Source organism: Stegodyphus dumicola, chromosome 12 (assembly GCF_044657685.1).
Source record: "Stegodyphus dumicola isolate Sdum_Otavi_A_Nest chromosome 12, ASM4465768v1".
In the NCBI taxonomy this organism is placed as follows: domain Eukaryota; kingdom Metazoa; phylum Arthropoda; class Arachnida; order Araneae; family Eresidae; genus Stegodyphus; species Stegodyphus dumicola.
The window spans coordinates 114,891,208-114,911,415 of record NC_140779.1 but is presented as its reverse complement, the minus strand read 5'-3'; the positions used below and the strand labels follow the sequence as shown (position 1 = coordinate 114,911,415).

At 35.6% G+C, this 20,208-nt stretch overlaps 1 long non-coding RNA gene across 1 annotated transcript; it reads right to left on the bottom strand.

Annotated features, from left to right (window-relative positions):
• Positions 1-11,562: 11,562 nt before the first annotated feature.
• LOC118191246 (uncharacterized) lies at positions 11,563-16,440 on the bottom strand. The gene is made up of 3 exons (XR_004758553.2): positions 16,345-16,440; positions 14,379-14,619; positions 11,563-11,770 (listed from the first exon to the last, which is right to left on the bottom strand). It is a non-coding gene; the product is annotated as an uncharacterized LOC118191246 (long non-coding RNA).
• Between the last annotated feature and the right edge of the window lie 3,768 nt (positions 16,441-20,208).

Genomic DNA, 20,208 nt, shown 5'->3' with positions numbered 1-20,208 from the left:
TATATTTCGAAACAAATAAAAGTATACATACTCTCACTCATATTCATATATACATCTATACAAAATATACGTTATCATGATGGTTAAAATTTACATAAAGCATGCCAATGAGGTACGCGGGATCCTTAGTATAAATTACGCACCATAAATAAAAGATATAAACATGAACAGATACAATACAGCATTCAGATACAGTACAAACTTTGTGTATGAAAACTTCGTACAGCATAAATATAAAATTACATATTGAACATGCATATCACATACTCTGTTGCTGACATATTGAACTAGCTTCTATAGTTCTAACGTGCATACTGCTATGCTTTGCAGAGCAAGTAATCTGTCTTCAGGTTAATAAATGTGCCAATTCAAGAACAGTTAATGCCATACTGAAGGTGCCATGTCTATTTCTAAGAGAACTGTGCTTAGAAATCGCATTGTTAGAACCTAATGTGTGTTAGATACGACTAAAGTTTGTACTTTATGGCTACTATCTTCCAGCTTCAGAAGAGTAATTGCTAGTACAGTAGTCAATTATTGTTTTCAGTTTCCGCTGGGAAACTCTGTTACTTTGTAGATTCTGGAAACAATTTGGCCAGAATCTGGCTCCTGGTTGCTTGAGGCAGTTAAGTGCTGTGTGTGGGCAGGAGAACACAAAATGGTCTGGATGACCCTCCTCCCCATATTCAGTTACCATTCTCTCTCAAGCCAAAGCGGCAGAGGTATGAAGGGAAGGCCCATAACCAATGAGGAAATACTTCATGTAATTGCTATTAGTTTGGATTGTTGTCTTGACCTTGGGAATGCGATTGTATACACGTCTCCCTGTGGAGGCTTGATCCCAACCTTCTTGCTACATTCTTAGCAGCTGAAAGAATGTCCGACTCTTTATATCCTAGACTGGCCTAAGGGTCGGGACTTCTCGCGAAGTGAATGAATCCGCTGCTTCCTTTGCGACTACATCTGCTCTCTCATTTCCTTCTATTCCCGTATGAGCGGGCACCCAGATGAGTGAGGGTCTTTGCGAAGCAGGCATGTGGGTTATAATGTCTGTAATGCTGCTGACGATAGGGCTGCGAGAACGAATTCCAGCTATCGCAGGGAGGCTTGAGGCTGAGTCTGTCTAGATGATATTGGGCACCGCGGGACTATTCTTCAGGTGGAGAAGAGCTGCTCTGATAGCTATGAGCTCCGCCTGAAAGACAGAGTTTTCAGAAGTGAGCTTTCTTTTCCACTCGTACGTTAAAGCTCTTCCAGAAAGTATACAGAATCCGCTTCCCGTGCCCCCTGGAGTTTTAGAGCCATCAGTGAAAACACCATTTGCAAATCCTGAGTCCTGTTTTCTATTGAAGTAGGTAGTGTCCACAAGGTTACTTTTAGCTGTGCGGCAGGGAGCTTGCGGTATGTGATGCTCATAATCGGTATGGATATGGATTTGTCCCCGGAGACTCATGGTGAGTCGTAGCCTACTTACGTTAGCCACTGCCGCCTCTCGTTCAACTAACAAGTGCAGAGGCGGCGTGCCTGCGATAATTTGTAGAGCTGCTGTGGACGTGGTACGATAAGCCTTGCAAATGGGAAGAAGCTGGTGTCGCTGTAATGAGAGTAGTGAACGTCTCATTTGTGAAGAGATTTTTAGTTCCCCAAATAGCAGAGGCATACAGAATAATTCTTTCCACCACTGTTCTTGTACCATATTCTAAGCAAGTGACATGAGAAACTCCATCTTAACGAGGTTGTTGATTGCATGGAAGTAGTCAGTCTGTTCATTCTTAACTTTAAATGTGGTTAGATAAGCCTTCAGAACTGAATGAAAACGTATAGTATATCACCTGTATGGTGCTCAAGGCTCTTGCCAACGGTAAGCGCAATAGCACACTCCTTGCCACTATGAATTCTGTGGGCTTGTTCTGATGTTATTGTCAGACAAGCAAGATAAGTCACAACATCACACAATAAGACATATTAAGAAATTTAAAACACAAAAAATAAATGTGTTCTTAGATTAAATCGCGTTCCATTTTTGTTAAAACTTTCGAATTCGCATTAGTTTTTTTTTTTTTTTTTTTTTTTTTTTTCCCTAATATGTCTTTCTTTTATGTGAATTTTCAGTGAACTACCTTTTTTTTTTTTTTACAAATAATGAAGTGGATGCCCTATATTTTTTTCCTAGAAAGTCTTTTACCTTGTAGAGACATTAGGTTATTTCGAAGCAGGAGAGATGAAAGATGAGCAATGCCCTCGCCGGGATTCGGACCACGAACCTCTCGAATACACGTCGAGCGTGCTGACCACTACACCACTACTGAGAAGGCGGGAGAAATATCGTGTAACCTAATAAATCAGTACGTAAAAATGTCCACAGCAAAAAACGTTATCTTGACGACGAAGTTATTCCGAGATCCAGTGTAAGATGCATCATAAAATAAAAAAAGCCCACCGTGTTGAAAACTGGTTCAGTGATTATAGAATTTCATTCGCCACTGCTATTAGATTTATGCATTCTTGGGCAGAGGAGCTGTCATGCATCAAATGATATGATAAATAGCTTTATATGTGTGAAAATGCTGCAACTGATTGGAATAATTACATGCGGGGAATGTGTTCCTTACATCTGTTGCAAAGATTCAATGGACGAATAGGCGGTAACAATAAAATAGTTGAAATCGATTAATGTTTGCTCGTCCGACCTAAGAACAACTGCCAGAGTACTTCCACAGCAGTGGGGTCGCCCCGTGCCGAAGAACTCGGGTTCGAATCTCCGAGAGGACACGAGGGGTGGGAACCTTCGGACCCGGGACCCCGGAGTGCTTTTCATCAAAATTGGAGGAGGAACAGAGCTTAATCGCACTGTCACTTATAAGGTGTTCATGGCTGTTGCCAACGGCAAGCGTTATCTTGCGCTTCTTGCCTCGAGAAATTTCCTGACCTTGTGCTGACTTGTACGTAAGACAAATGACCACTAGTCAACAAGAACAGAGGATTTTTGTTGGAATACGCCGGAAAGATGCCAAGCGCTTTGTCGTTCAGACCTCAAATAGCGGTGCTAGTCGCTTATGGAGAAAATTATTCAACATATATTGAGTTGTTCGGAAAGTAATTTAGCTTTCTCCCAACAGAGGGTTTTATTGTGTTTTTTCACAACCCACTTCACACTTATGCCGTATAATCATTATATATTTTGACGCTTCATATTACAAGGCTTGTTTGTGAAAAAGTTCAATTCATTCTACGCAATAGTTTTTGATTGGTACCCTTTCAAATATGGAAAGTACACTGGTGTGCAAAATTTAAACAACAGGTGTTCTTTTTGACATAAATCCACGAGTTATCATCTGAGAGACATGAAATTCAGAAATAAGAGACATAATTTTGTATTTAAACGATGACGAATGCATAATTGCGCAAAAATGAATACAATGCATACAGTATAGAATTAAACAAAAACAGACTTTATTGAACTCATAGTATCGTTACACGTGATTGTCTGTATAAGAGGAAGAACAACAAGCAGATGTTCCTTGGTATGGGATATGCCCTCCCCTTACTGCAATAGTTACTTCTAACTGTCTCCCCACACTCAGCACCAGATTGTCCAACAGATCTTGAGGTGAGAGTGCCCATTCCTCAATCAGCATCTGTTTCAGTTGTTGGATGTTCGCCGAGGATGTAATCGTGCCTCAAGGCGTCTCCCCAAAGCATCCCATACATGTTCTATGGGATTTAAATCAGAGTAGTACGCTGGCCAATCCCTTCGAGTGATATCTCCACTTTTCTATAGCTTCTAAAAAGCAGAAGTTCGGTGTGGCCGTGCATTGTCATCCATAAAAACGAAGTCTGGTCCAATGGCACCTCGGAATAGACGCACATAGGGAAGGATCACCTCCTGTCAATAGCGATCTCCGGTTACAGAACTTCTGTCGAAAACGTGGAGCTCTGTCCGCCCGTTCAGCATAATGCCTTCCCAGACGAGATCTCCAGGACACCGCAATGGTCTCTTTCCGTGATGTTACTGAGATTAAACCGTGTCCTTACCTCTCTCCAAATAAGCTGGCGTTGAGAATCGCTTGGGGCACTAAAACGACTCTCATCCGTAAGGAGAACACGACTCCATTAATGAGATGCCTAGTTTTTGCGCTCCTTGCACCACTCTAAACGAGGGTGCCGATGGCCAACTTTCAAAGGGATGCAGCGTTCAGGACGGCGGGCGAACAGGTCATCTTTGTGAAAGTGTTTGGACACAGTAAACCACGACAATTGTCGCCGGTTGCTGTACACAGTTGCTGAGCTATGGAACTTGCTGACTGGTTTTGGGCCCTTTCGCCTGTAGGACGATATATCGGTTATCTGCTGCAGTTGTTGTCCAGGAGCGGCCACCACCAATCTTTCTAATAGCTATACCTATGGCTTGGAAGGCTTTCCAAGCCCGCGAAACGACACTTTTGTTGACTTCGAAATCTTCAGCCACACTGGTCACACTACGCCCCTCCTCCAGCTTTCCAATCATTCTTCCACTCGTGAAGTTATCAAGATGATTTCTTGTAGCCATATTTCACGAAAGATTTCACCTCTATTTGCATCGAATGTCTTTAATTGCGTCTCTGTCTTTCCTTTTATGGTAGTCTCGAGTGGAGCGCGCCGACCGCACGCATTTTGCGTACGATCACGTAACCTGTGACTTTTTTCCTGACGTTTGCATATGCATGACCTTTCTACTGAATTTCGTGTTCATTGTACTGATATAAAGAACCCCTTTTCTGCAACTGCATGGTTATCTGATTAAAATTTGCATTGTTGCTTAAGTTTTGCACACCAGTGTAAAAAGAAGCATTTTCGACATATTTTACTTTTATTAACTATCGAAAAGGTAAAAATGCTATTCAAGCAAGAAAAAAATTATCCGATATGTATAGAGAAGACGTATTTTCAGAACGCCAGGGCACAAACTGGTTTGTAAATTTTGAGCTGGCAGTTTTGATCTTGAAGATGCAGTACGTTCTGGAATGCCAGCTGAAGCTGATGAAGACACAATAAAGGCATTAATTGATGCAAACTTGCAAATAACAGTTCATGAGATCACTGATAGACTAAATTTATCAAATTCGAACGTTCATGGTCATTTGAAATGCCTAGGTTTAACCTCAAAGCTCGACAAATGGGTTCCTCATGTTCTTATGCTCTCCATCAGCTGCTTCAATTGACCTTCTAGAACGTGGTGCCGCTTTCAGATCAAAATTGCCAGATTGAAATTTTGCAAACCAATTTTTCTACTGTCAATACATCTTCTCCACACACATCGGACAGTACTTTTACCTTTTCGATAGTAAAAAAGTAAAATATGCTGAAAATGCTGCTTTTCACTTTCCGTATTTGAAAAGACACTGCGTAAAATCAATCTAACTTTTTCACAAACAAGTCTTGCTATACCAGCTGTCAAAATATAAAATGACCATACGACTTAAGTGTCAAGTTGACTGTGAAAATACAATTAAGCCCTCTGTTGGGAAAAAACGAAATAGCTGTCCGAATAACCCAATACATGTGGATCAACAATCTAGTCAGGCTGCTGGATTTATGTGGAAAAAGTACATAGGAAAAAAAGGAATATGTTTTTGAGAAACGGTTGAAAGCAGTTTCGGAATTAAAATATTCCTAGGGAGCTTGTGAGTATTATTGTTATTGTTGCATACTGTGTCGTTTATTTTTATATTCGTGCTTCACGAGCTGGCTAGATATCTCGGTTGATTAGCGATTAAATAATTCACAATTAATTTGGAGTGGATATAATGAGGGAGTACCAAATAATTTATGATACTAAAGTGACTTTTTATTACTGGTAAAGCTTCAGTGAGGTAAAATAGTTCACACAGATTTAAGCTTGTTTATGAAAACAATGTAAATTTCCCTCTTTCAGACCCGCTTGATATTTGAATGTCACTTGCTTGGATGTCACTGAAATAAATTTTAAGGAACTATAAATGTGTGCATATTAAAGTAAAAATCAACATCACACAGTAAATGTCAATAAAATCTAACCCATTGTAATATACTTTCCCTTTTATTTAAACATCTAAGTAATATCTCTAAGCATTTACGCTTCACTGTTTCGACAAGAACAGCGACATACGTTTTCAAAACAATTTTTTTTTTGTTTTGTTGTTGTTGTTTTTGAATATTGCCACTAAACGCTATATAAATCATCACCTGAAGCCAAGGAGGTTAGAATAGGAGCAAGCAGGACATCGCCAATATGAAGCCAAGAAATTATCAAGAAGATGACGTCAAGATTCATCATGGACGCAGTACAGTGTACTGGTAAGACTTTGAAACCTATTGTTAAATAAAATTATACTGATTTTGATAGCAAATATCGACGACCGGAGGCTCAGAAAAGTATCTTTAATCATAATTTGCATAAGATACCATTGAATCCTTGCGATTTTTCTGTAAACTAAGTAGAAAATCAATAACGTTAAGTATTAAAATTTTTTAGAATGGGAGACTTACGTTCAGTGATGTATAGATAACATACAAACAACACCAGTTAGAAGGTAAACAAAATCAACCAGAATCCCGCTTATGGCAGCGGCCATGATAAGTGATGACATCATACGTGACGTGTCATGGCTTCATTTTCATTGCACGGGACATAAAGATTCTAACCTCCTTGCCTGAAACATAAAAATTTAAACATCATCCATGGAGTTGTAAATACGTATATGATTTCTGCCAGTAATTAATAAAAAAATTCGTACGTTTCCCTTTATTTCAAAGTTATATGAGAAGCAAACCGAAAAGAAAGTAAAGAAAACAAATATAATCAGTAGACAATGAAATTATGCAATTATCTTATCAGCGAGGGGCATTTATACAGCTCCATCAGCTGCGTTACTGTAACTTCGGAAATTCATCACGAATTTTCTTTTTACTTTGCTACATCTTTTCAAGTTTTAGTTTTAACATATGGATACAGTATTTGCTATTTATTATTATATTTTTTTTTTCGAATCATTCTGGAGCTGCATAGAGGTGGACATGTTGAATAATCAGTATGCTTACTATTTAATGAATTCATTTTGAGCTTTTATCTTGTTGTAAATTTCTAAAATTATTTTTGTGAATAGACTGCCAAGTCAGAAGCGTGGAACAAACAGAAATTGGCTGTATAAGTATATCAATGTTACCAACATATATCGAGCATAAAAACGCGCATTTATTTTTTGACGTAGGCAACAATCAAACTAAGCACTGCTCTGGGCATCATACAAAAACAGAGTTTTAAAGTTTTTTACATAATTTCCTTCGAAGCGAGTTTTTATGTAATAATATTTCCTTCCATCCTTGTATTACATTGGAAACATCTTCCTTCTTTAAAAATAAAACAGAAGAAAAAGAAGAGAGAATGTCGTTCGAAACGTTTTTCCACTAACACCCTGGCCTCAATTCGACACAGAATTCAACAAACGAAGAATTCCTTCAGCACAATACAAATTCGGATTAATCATGTGCAAGATATCAGCTTGCGTAAAGAATGAGATTTTTATTATTATTAAACTTCAGAAGCCTTTCAAAAGCGTGCTATTTTTCTTACAAAAGGCTGTGCTTGGATTGAAAAGATTTTTAATACAAGCTCTGTGTTGAATAATCTCTTACAAAATGGAATGTCGTCTTCCGATTGCCATTTGGTTTTATTTCAAAGAACTGCTTCCCACGGTTACCATAAGCCAAATGACTGTAGAGGATAAAAACAAAAGACAACTGGACAAAAACAAAATCCATTGGAGGTGTAGTAATCAGAAAGCATCTTTTATATTATATTTAACACGATTATTGTGATATCTGGAATTACGAAACATTCATAAAATTGGAAGTAATGTTCCAAAATCAAAGTTTAGATCCTGAATATTTCTCTCTTTTATTTCTTCCACAGTTATATATGATTTTTAACCCACATTTCATGCACATTTATTTTTGTCTTATTGGAATTACTCAAACTTTCTTCTACATCAATAGCCAATCTGACGGTATTTAAACAATTAACAATATTTTTTTTTCAACAATTGTTTACATATCAGTTTGAGGAATTTTTTAAAAACATCTTCTTTTTCATTTGCGGTAATATTGAGGTACACTAACAAATTTTCTACTTTACTTTTCAGTTCAAATATTTAATTGAAAGCATTGTGGATCTTCATGAGTATCGAAATCAGTGCCACAGTTTTAGACATTTAGCCCAAAATGGCGTTAGCCTAATTGGATTATTAGTCCCAAAAATGGATTTAGCAGCTTCAAATGGCTGAACCACTTTTCAGATTGTTACCAAAACATATTATCTCCCTGTATGACTTTTAAATAAATTAAATAATGAAGAATCTGCATAAATATATGTACGCTTCTGGCACTGTGAAAAAGCGATAGTACCTACGGCCATCAAATTTTAAATAACGTAGCTCTCCATTTGAAGATGTGCACCTGGGAGTCCAAATTTGGAATTTCTAATCTTTCATTTTTTATTTTGTAAATCTTTTATGAATTTTTAACGAACTGAACGATATGAAAGCCAGCAGTGTCAACACTGTGCTGATTAAAACATTGTTATCTCCAGCGCTCGAGACTATTTATCGAAAGTTCTAAATATATGCTGTTTTTAAATATTTCGAGATTTTAATAATCAACTGAATTTTATGTGGAGTAAGGGCGAAGAATACGATATTTAATTAATAAATTTAACACGCAAAACGTTAAAAATAAAGAGACAAAAATATTTTGTAAAGCCATATCTTACTACGAAAACTTAATAAACTGAGAAAAGACTGAAAAAAATAGAAAAACATATGCCAGCTCTTAACACTTCATCGGCAATTCTAAACACATACTGCTTTAAAATGTTTGTAATTTTGCTTTTGAATTGCATGTGGCGTAAGTGCGAAGAAAATGAGGCTTAATATTAAAGCAAGAAAGACAAAAAGAAATGGGTTAGCAGACTGCTAGCTCTTCAAGAGCATCGAAAAGAATTAACAAACTATTTTGAGCCGAACCAGCAGCCGAGCGGCAAAAGCCGCTGAACACTGATAGTTCGATCGGGAGTTCAAGTCTCGGAGAACGGTGGAGGGCTGCATGAGCGTTCTTGTGATTTTCCCCATGTGTAACGTGGATATGAGCCAGTTTTCCTGAAAAAGACGTCCACGCTCCATCCCCCCTTTCCATGTAGTGCCTAAGAGCAGAACACGTAATAAGTAAAAAAAACCCTTTTGGGAGACCTTTGAGATGTTTTATTTATTTAACGTTATAAAGTTTAAATCGGAAATCGCTTGTTAGCCATCTTTTAAGTGTATCAGTTTTGGTTAAGATAACGAAAACAAAAGGATTGTGACTCCAATTTATATATAGATAGTATCCATTTTATTTAAATATTGAGTAATAAGTGTTTCTGCTTCAGAATATGTTGTTGTTGTTGCATATGTTAACTTATCTCACGTAGTCAGCCCAAGCAAACGAAATTCCTCGTGGCAAGGAGCGTTAAATTACGCCAGTAGTTGGCAACAGCCTTGAGCACCATTCAGGTGTCAGTGCGATTTAGCTCAGTTCCGCCCCCAATTTGGAGGCGGATTTGATGGAGAGCACCCCGGGGGACGGGTCAAAGGGTTTCCTACCCCTCTCCCCTTCTACCAACCCCACGAGAATACTTTCGGCTCGCCGCATGTTTACAAACCGACACTATGCATTTACAAACATCCATGCCTTTTCCGGGATTCGAACCTGAGTCCTTCGGCGCGGCAATCAGCGACGCTAATCACTATACCAGTTGGGCCGCGATTCAGAATATAATTTGGTAAAATCAACAATTATAGTTATTACATGTTTTAAGTTCTCTTTCCTTAAAAGTAGAATTTAATGTTGAAATTAATTACTTAAATTGAAGCTTGAAACTGAATTTGTATTTAGTTAGAATAAATAATATAAATTTCAAGAAAACATTCTGTTCTTGAAATATTAGTTTTTAAAAATGTTTTCAAATTCAGATAATTGTCAAAGCTGATTATGAAAAAATAAATAAATAAATAAGATGATTCTTATCCATCTTGTTATTCAGCTTGTATAATCAAGCTCCTATAGCGCACTTATATGGCAGCTAGCAACCAGAAATATCAGACTGTACCAATTCGGCAGCTTTTTACTTGCTTCGTACTTGTGTTCGACTTAGCTCATGGTAGAGGTTTAGAGTGTGCCAGCGATTAACTCTTTTGAATTTATTTTGCATTTATTATTTTATTTGATTCACTTTAGTTTTGAATACTCAGCTTCAGTAATTGTCACTGAACTTGTAATTCAGTAATGGTTAGTATACAAAATAAAGTACGATATTTAGTATACAGTATAAAGTAAATGTTATTCAGTAACGGTTAGTGTACAAAATAATGTACGACTTTAGTATAGAGTATAAAGTAAATGTTATTCAGTAACGATTAGCGTACAATATAAAGTACAATAGCTAGTGTACAATATAAAGTAACGGTTATTCAGTAACCACTTAGTGTACAAGTTAGTGTATAAAGTACAATGGTTAGTGTATAAAGTACAAAAGTTAGTGTACAATATAAAATACCGTAGTTAGCGGACAACATAAAGTAACGGTTATTCAGTAACGTTTAGTGTACAATATAAAGTACAGTAGTTAGTGTACAGTATAAAGTATAGTAATCAGTGTACTAGTAGTTAGTGTTAAAGTAACTAGAATGTTCTAGTTAGTTAATGTTCTAGTTTCAGTATAAAGACATTTTTTACGTTTTGTTCCCCATACGCACAGCGTAGATATCAATGCATATTTAGTTGGTTTTAAACGTTGTTTCATTATTTCCGTAATAATTTCGGTGGGGATAAAAAATCGCCAACGATACCAAAATGCTCAACATTGTCTTAAATTTGATTAGTAAAATTCAAAATTTTACTAAATTAATATAAAAGTTTCATTTGGAAGTAAAAATGCTGGCAGGAATCTGACGTTTGATAGGGAACGAGAAAGAAAAAAACTGTGAATAAATACTATAATATTGTTCCTTATATAAATATATCTTAATAAACAGCAAGTTTTAGAGAAATTACAGGGATTATTCGCTTATTTCTGCAAGATTTTTATTAATCAAGTAATTAAAATTAAGTAAGTATAAAAGCGTTAATTGGTAACAACTTTTACATTAAAGAATAAAGTATTGGAACAAATTATCCGAATTTTTATGAATTTTAAATGTCTCATGTAAGTAAATTATGGGAAGAGGACCAGTTTTTACTCTTTCCGAAGAAACATATTTTCATTTTTCAATCGAAGAAAACTATGTAGAAATATAATGAAAATGTGTGAAATGTCGTTTTAGTTTACTTACCAGTGTTCCTATTGTACATTACGTAATGTAAAGAAAGAGCTAGTGTAATTTTTTTTTTTTTTTTTTTTTTTAATATTCTCGTTTGAAGGATAGGGAAAATAATTTGTAAGAATTGATTGCAATCAGTATACTTTAAAACGATTAGTAACATGTTATATCCGCTGAATATGATAATCAATAATAAAATTTTTTAAAATTTATTTATTGCGCAGGAGCAGAAAGGCAATCATTATATATTTTCCATGTAATTCGTTATTTTTCAAGCAGAAAAATACAAGGGCGCTAAGTAAATGACAGCAGTATGACACCAGGCATGCAGGAGACAGCACAAATTCGACAAATCTTGTAGTTTTCATTTCTTTCAGAATTCTTAGCCAAGCCTTAAGAACCTGAAAAAATATATATATGTAGCAATATATAATCATAAATCTTTACGCAAAAATCCTGGTTATCAAAACTTATGGAATATGACCAACTCTGTTTTACTGTCTGTAAAGAAACACTCTTCATTGGTTACGACAAGTAAATCAAGTACAAGGCACCATGAACGTCATGCTTGTTAGATATAAATTCTGTTTGAAATCATTACATATATATAGTTACACATATATTGTATACTAAAACCACGAATCTGCTATACGTGCTCGTAGAAAAAGACACATTTGGCACTTTGCCAAAAATCGACATAGCACGTTTGTATAGCAAGTTTAGCCATCATTTAACAAGGTAAGTTACTGAGACTCTCCCACGACAAATTTCAGATTCAAATTCAAAGCAAAGCGCATGTTTAAACTTAGCATTCTGGCAAACAGTCACTTTTAAAGTCTGTCTTTTTAAACTCATCTTAAGGTTTAGGTTAAAATAACACACCGAATAATGATTATTAGAGAAGTTCAACAGCAAGATCTTGCTGGACTAGTTTCGATGGTTTAAATACAAAACTATCCTCTTCAGCTACGTAAGTGCGAATGAACGTGATAGAATGTGGTGATAAGAATGACAGGAAATGAGTCAAACTACTGGCGCCATCTATTGATGAAACAAGAAAACTAAAACATAGTTTGCCATAGACTAAGCACAATCGTACTATTACCACCGTTTTCATGGCAATTTTAGCACAACTTTGACTGTCCATTGACAGGCAGGGACAAATAATTACATAAATACACCTACACATTGCAGAATATACATTTAGTTTTAATAACCAGTTATTTTATGTCAATTACTTTTACTGTCTTTCCATTTGCCTGCCAGAATGCTAATTTCTAGTTCGCGTGTATTCAAATGAGGTATCAATAGATAGTATTTAAAGTAAGGTTTGAGAGGGTTAGAATCAGAGAGTGTCTCGCCTGCTGAAAGCCACATTTTCTCTTGATTCTCATGAGTGCTGGGTAACTGCGCCGTTGCGTTATTCTCTCCATTGTCACACGGATATTGGGTCTGAGACAATTTGCGTGTTTTGAGCCCTTTGCAGTCAGCCTGTTGCCTCATTTACGATTAACTTAGTTGAATGTTAATTCTTTTATGTTTCGAGTTAAGCCGTAAATGCTGGCTGGTTCGGCAAGCACGAGTAGTTCCTTCTGTTAAACTTTTTTCTGAGTTAAATAAAAATTTCTTTTGCGCCCTTTTCACGTGTCGGTCGTAATTTAAAAGACGTGATAAGTCACTAAGTCTTAGATAGAGTCCTCCACCAAAACGAACGAGGCTTTATAAAGTTGGTTAATGTGGGTGACAGCATTCGCGCCGCTATTAGTCACGATGCTTTTTTAATTCCTACTAAGAGCTCACACTCTCCCTATATCTTGTTCAAATTTTCAGTCGTTAATAAAATGCCTTTTATTCATCCATTCAAGTTAAAATACATTTTTTTAAACTTGCAGTGGAGGACACTTGATGTTAATACAGTTTTTTTCACATATTAAAATTTTTTTAGTTTTTAATTTTTTAAAACATTTTTTCTTTGTTGACCTATGTAGGAATTGACTCTTCGTGGTGTAGTGGTCATCCCGCTCGACGTGTATTCGAGAGGTCCATGGTTCGAGTTCCGGCGAGGGCTTTACTCATTTTTCATGTCTCTGCTTCCAAATAACCTAAGTGCTCTACAGTGGCGGATAACGATTCTCCACCACCGGGATTTGGCGATTGGGTCCCCTAATCCTCAGTCGCCCTTTAAAAGTGGGAGTAAATAAGATATTTCTCCCACCTTCTTAGCAAAACATCGTGGTGTACTAGTCAGCACGCTCGACGCGTATTCGAGAGGTCCGTGGTTCGAGTCCCAGCGAGGGCATTGCTCATTTTTGATGTCCCCTGCTTCCAAATAACTTAATGTCTCTACAGGTTTATTTATTAAATATCACAATCTTCGCCCTTATGCAACAGAAAGTTCAGTTCAACATTAAAATCACCAGATAATTAAATCATAATTATCTGGTCGAGCATATCTTTAGAATTTCCAATAAGCAGTCTCGTGCGCTGGAGACAAAAATAAGTTTTTTTTTTTTTTTTTTTTTTTTTTTTTCGTACAGTGTTGGCACTACTCGCTTTGAAATCATTGGGTAACCAAAAATTCATTGAAGTTTCACAAAATATGAAATACATGATAAAACAAATTCAAAATTCGGCTTTCCAGGTGTCCATATTCTTGTGGACCAAAAACGCTATTGAAAATTTGCTGGTTCTAGATACCGTTGTTTTTTCATAATGCAAGAAGTATGCATACATTCATGCAGATTCTTTATTATTTAATTTATTTAAATATAATACAGGCCGATAATATTTGGTGGCAACAATTTTAAAAGTGATACTACGCATTTAAGAGTTTTGACACAAAATACCGTTTCGAGACTAATATCCCGTTCGGGACCAACATCCCTTTCGTGCTAAAAAGAGGGAAATATTGGAGACTAGTGATTTCAACATGATGAACCTTCAAAAAAGTATTATATGTATATTGAGCGTTAATTCTTTATTTGCTGAATGATTAAGATAGCTACTTACTCTGTACATTTTTTCTTCAGTATCCAGCTGATTCCCTGTTGTAAAACCCGACGCTGGTTCCACCAAGTGAGCCACTTGTTATTTCTGGTCCATAAAGACCTGCTCTTTGGCTGTAGAAACCCACGGGAGCTCCGCCGAGAGATGCTGCGTATTCATTCCCGAAAATCAGCGGCCAAGGTATGTATTCCACGTATGGAAAAAATTGACCATTTGCAACAGCTATCAAAGCAAACAGAGTAACCTAAAATATTTTCAAATAATTAAACATACTTGGAAAATCATTACCTTATATTGCCTTAAAAACTAGTATACTACTAGATAATTTTTTTAAAAAATGAACACGATATCTAAATTATTCATGTCAAATTATAGAGACTTATGAAAGTTCTCAAGTATTATGCTATTAATAATGAACTCATTTTGGTACTCTTCTATTATCGAAACCCGACTAATAAATGTATGTAATTACGCACGTGTGTGTGTATATAGCTGCGTATATAGTATGTGTGTGTGTACACATATATACATAAGTACGTACATATCCAAAGGCATAGATGGACACATATATCCATACATATGGCCATATATGTCTGAATTCGGTCCCTATAGCAGAAGAGTACCTTCAACTTCTAAGCTGTTCTTTTTTAAAAAAAGAACACCGTGTCTACAACGTAATCAAGAAAAGCCATTTTAGACATCATATAAGGAAGTTCTGGTGGATAAATGAACACATTTGTGGGAATATGTAAAAGTTCCTTTCCTAAAGAATTTAAGAAATTAAAAAATTTAAGAATGTGTGTATGGTCTTATGATTTAGAAGACCATCAGATGATGGACACATTCAGAATTCATAGATGGAATTTCATGCAACATTAAACATTATTCATTACAATGTACAAAATAAACAACAATATGCACAAGATATTTCGAGCTAGAATAAAATAAATTCATAGTTCTAATGTATTGGGTTGTCTGGTTCGTTTTTTCCCAACAGAGGATTTAATTGTATTATTTCACAGCCAACTTGATATTTAAGTCCCATAATCATAATATATTACAAGGTTTGTCTGTAAAAATGTTCGATTGATTCCACGCAGTAGTTTTTGGTTGGTAGCCTTTCAAATATGGAAAGTGAAAAGCAGCATTTTCGGCATATTTTACTTTTTTAATGTCGAAAAGGTAAAAATGTTGTTCAAGCAAGGAAAAAAAAATATCCGATGTGTATGGAGAAAATGTATTGACAGAACGCCAGTGCCCAAACTGGTTTGCAAAATTTCAATCCGGCAATTTTCATCTTGAAGATGCATGATGTTTTAGAGGGCCATTTAAAGCTAAAGAAGAGCTTAAGAACATAAGAAACCCATATGTCGAGCTTTGAGATTAGATCTAGGCATTTCAAAATTTCAAATGATCACGAACGGGGGAATTCGATAAACGCAATCTCTTAGCGATCTCACGAGTTGTTATTCGTCGGTTTGTATCCATTAATGCCTTTACTGTCTCTTCATCAGCTTTAGTTGGGCTTCCAGAACGTGACGCATCTTCAAAATCCAAACTGCCGCATCGAAATTTTGCAAACCAGCTTTGTCACTGGCGTTCTGTCAATACATCTTTCTGCATACACATCAGAGCAACAAGCCTTATTTATACCAACTGCCATAATGTGAAGTTCGCTGTGAAAAAATGCAATTGAGCTCTATGTTGGGGAAAAGCGAAATTTCTTTCAGAAGAACGAAATAAATCCTGAAAATTTCTATTTTAAAACACACTTTTACGAATCAAGGTACAATCCTACAGGATCATCTTTCATTTGGTTAAATTATTTTGCCAAAAAAAAAAAAAGGTTTATGTACATACATATCTATAATACAATAAAGTAACATTACGACAGGTTGTTTTCGCATATTATAAAATACCTAAAATTAATCTTCTAATTTCTCCACATTATTACTTAGTTTTTACTTACCAAAATACGCATTCTTCAAATTCAAGTATAGTAGAATGATATGAAAAATAATATTATACGCTTAAATTAATTTCCGATGTAATCGAGTCAAACACATTTAATGAAAAATAAATCCCTAAAACTCTCGCTTTTATACAGATACTGTTTAGATTAGCTATTCAGCGTGATGTGTCGAGTTTCAAATTAATTGTGCAGCATGTCTCGACGGTGAGCTGTCAAAATAGAATTCTTCGAAAATAAAATGCAATAGTGACATTCGCTTCAGTTATATGAGAGAAATAAACATGTAAAATATACCTTAGATTAAATAACGCGGAGGTAGCGGCGCTAGGTTTAGGCTCAGGACAATAGAAATTTCGATTCCCCAAACATACGGGGAAATTTAGTTTTCAAAAAAGACGTGCTGTTTAATGAAGTTTTTGAACCTTTGCGTTAATGTAAGGTAATTAGTGTTATTCATATTCCGTAGGTGACATTTTTATGCAAGTCTTAAATATTTTAAAGCACAGGGATTAGTAAAATAGTATTCATAATAAAAAAAAAGTTTCTTAATTCATTACTTTTAGATATCTGATACAGAAATCTTTATAGACTTAGACTGCAAATATCAATTGATTTTATAAGATTGTATAACTATGATGTTCTTGAAATAGATGCAGCGAAGTTGCTGGATAAGAAATGTCTAAGAAAAGGTGCTGGTAAACCATGTGAAGGCGAAGGTGTGTGTGTGTGTGATTATGGCAAAGCCTCGAGGGCTATCTGCCTAAGGGGAGGGGTGCCTTCGTGGAGGACTTTCTAAGGGAAACTGGCTCGTATACATGTGAAAGCGAAGGAAAGGCCTTCTTAAGCCACATCACTAGGCTGAAAGATACATGGGCCAGATCATACGAGACAAACCTAAAATGCCAGGGAAACATTATTGCAGTATTATGGGTCACCAGGGAAACCAAAATTGAATTAGAATCGCATCAATCTGAAGTTATGGTCATTCTCATGGCGTTATTCAAATATTACAAGAATACACCTTCAATATGCAGCATTACTATTCATTTTTGGACTTGGATCTTTGAAAGTTCAGCTTTGTAAAACAAGCTGTGATAACTTTCTCCTAAATCCTGCCATATCGTTTTGCAGGATAATGCTCAGATGTATGTATCACAAACTATAATAGGGTTGATTTGCTTGCCTGACGGTGTTTAAATGTGCTTTGCCATCAACCATACTCTTCTCAGGAAAATTTCCAAGACTATGACTGGATTTCTGCGCCGAAAAAGCCAATTCGTAGCATTCATATCCGAACTGTGTCATTCGTGCTTCAGGGAAGAGAAGCTTCGTCAAACCATCAAGAGAACTGTGACTTCTACATATCTGGCAGCAAACTGTACACAACCTTAGTGACTACCTCTAAGGAGAGTAAAGTTTTCGTAAAGAATGTCTTTTTTTTTTCATGTAAATAAGGAGTTACCACCATAAAATTTTCAACCCTCTTATCAATTCGGTTTACTGCTGTAAAAAATCCTTCCACTGGAAAGGAAGTACGCTGGTGTTAACTAAATTAATAAATCAAGCTCGTACATTTCTCTTATAATATAACAAATATTTACAGTGTACGTATATGATAAAAATTAATAACTGATTCGCTTTCTATGTCAAGAGCGACGAATAAAAACAAATCTGCTCATTCTTTAACTTTCCAAGGTCAAATAATTTGCAGTATGGACTAAATTAAGAAGAACATTTTTAATTAGAAAGGCTCAAAAATTTGTCTTAGTATAGGAACCAGGCTTTTTTGGATATTGATTGTTTCGTATTTTTAATTCGAATTTAAAATATTTCATATTTATTTACTGTTTCAAAAATTCTTTTATCTCGTGCGTATTTTTCCATGTTGTTTGAAAGTCACTTCGTTACGTAGTCAGTAGATTTTCAGACCTTTTTTGTAGAACCTCTTTACTACAGAACAGAGCCTAATTATTACCTAGACTCAGGACCCTAGCCAGCAAATCAACCTATAGCTCCTCATAATCTTGTTATTCTCTCACAAAAACGTTGGAATTCTTTTAAAAGTAAGCAGTGCCGGAAACAAATTTTAAGAACAATTTTGTACATTTGATTTATTTTTGTTTTTAATTTTCTGTAAATCATATAACAAGGTATATGTCAGCAAAAATGAGTTGAAGTTATTTACACTCTTTCAGCAAAAAGAAAAAAAAAAAAAGAGTTACTTTAGAAATCCTTTTTTTTTTTATTTTAAGTACCTTGATAATGTATAAAATGCAAAATAGATGATATACAAAATATGCAAGTTTCTATACTTGCGTACTTTGTATAGCATCGATATTTTTTGGAGCTGGTCAAAATGTGAGGAGAAAAGGAAACAAATTTGAAGCTTCAATTATTTACATTATTTAATAAACGATTATTGATGCTTACTGTAAATTTGAACAGTATTACAGGTTTAAAAGCATCTTTATATGTCTAAAAACTTACTGAATAATTTTAAAAAAATAAATAAAAATTTCTTTTGTTTTTAATCTGAAAGGTTTCAGATTTTAAACTACGTCCAAAGGGGCGCTTTCTTAACATTTTGTGTGTTACCTTTATTTATTAAATATCCTGTTTTTCGCCCATAAACCATAAAATTCAGTTCAACAGCAATATCGCAAAATAATTTTAAAACGAGCATTTCTTTAGAATTTCCGATACACAGTTTCGCGTGCTGGAAATCTGTTTTTTTTTTTTTTTTTTTTTTTTTTCCACCTCTTCCATTAAAGTGTTGCCATTGCTCGCTTTGAAATCGTTGAGTTTGTTAATCATAAAGTGTTACAAAATATGAAATTGATAACAAATTTTCAGTTCAAACTTTGGCTTCCACGTACCCATATTCTATGGAAGATTTCCTTATTCAAATTTCGATGGCTCTAGGTACCGTTGTTTTATCACAATGCGAGAGACATACATATATTCATGCAGATTCTTCATTATCTAATTTCTTTAAATATAATGCAGAGCGATAATATTTGGTGGCAAAAATTTGAAAAGTGAAACAACGCTTATCGTGAATCGACGCAAAATACCAAAACGAAATTAATAGGCCTTCTGGACAAATTGCCTCTTTTCGAGTAATAATAAAAATGAGTGCAGAAAATTAACCAAGTACGTTACGTGTCCGCAATTGACTGAAGCATCGCGTAAAATGGCAGCAGTCTACTGAACCGAGATAAGCGAATTTTATAGATGTGTAACACTGCTTTCAAAAGTTAAGCAAGCAGAAGTAAATTCGATGCAACTGATAAAGTAGCGCTTTGAACTTACTCAAACTGCGTATGAAGATAGACGGCTCTGTTATATATTCACGATTAAAACATTATCGAGGGCAAAATACATTTAAATATGCCCGTTATATATAATACCATATTATACTGTATATCGTTTTTATTTGATCGATATTTGTTATTATTTTTAATCTAAATCATTTTGTTCATTCAAAAAATACATAAGGCATTTTCTTCCTCCTTTCTGCATGCCTTTGCGTTGTAACTGGAGGCACAAAATTGGCCTGATGTTGTGACGCTGTAATAATACAAAGAACACGTCCACTTTCTGTAAATAAAGGCTTCCATGCTTCATCACCGTACCACGTGCACTGCAATACTTTAGGCCCTTCAGCGATTCATCGCTAAAACCAGTAGCAGTACGCTAGGCGTTTATCATGGCCAGTCTGTATTAGTTCATCAACAATTGCAAACTTGTAGAGCATTTGCAAACTCGCAAAGCATATGTCAAAGAGCTGCTAAGAAAAGCGGCTCGTAACTTTTTGTTTACTCGGGGCACGGGGCTCAGGCTTCTCGGGGGTGCGGTGCG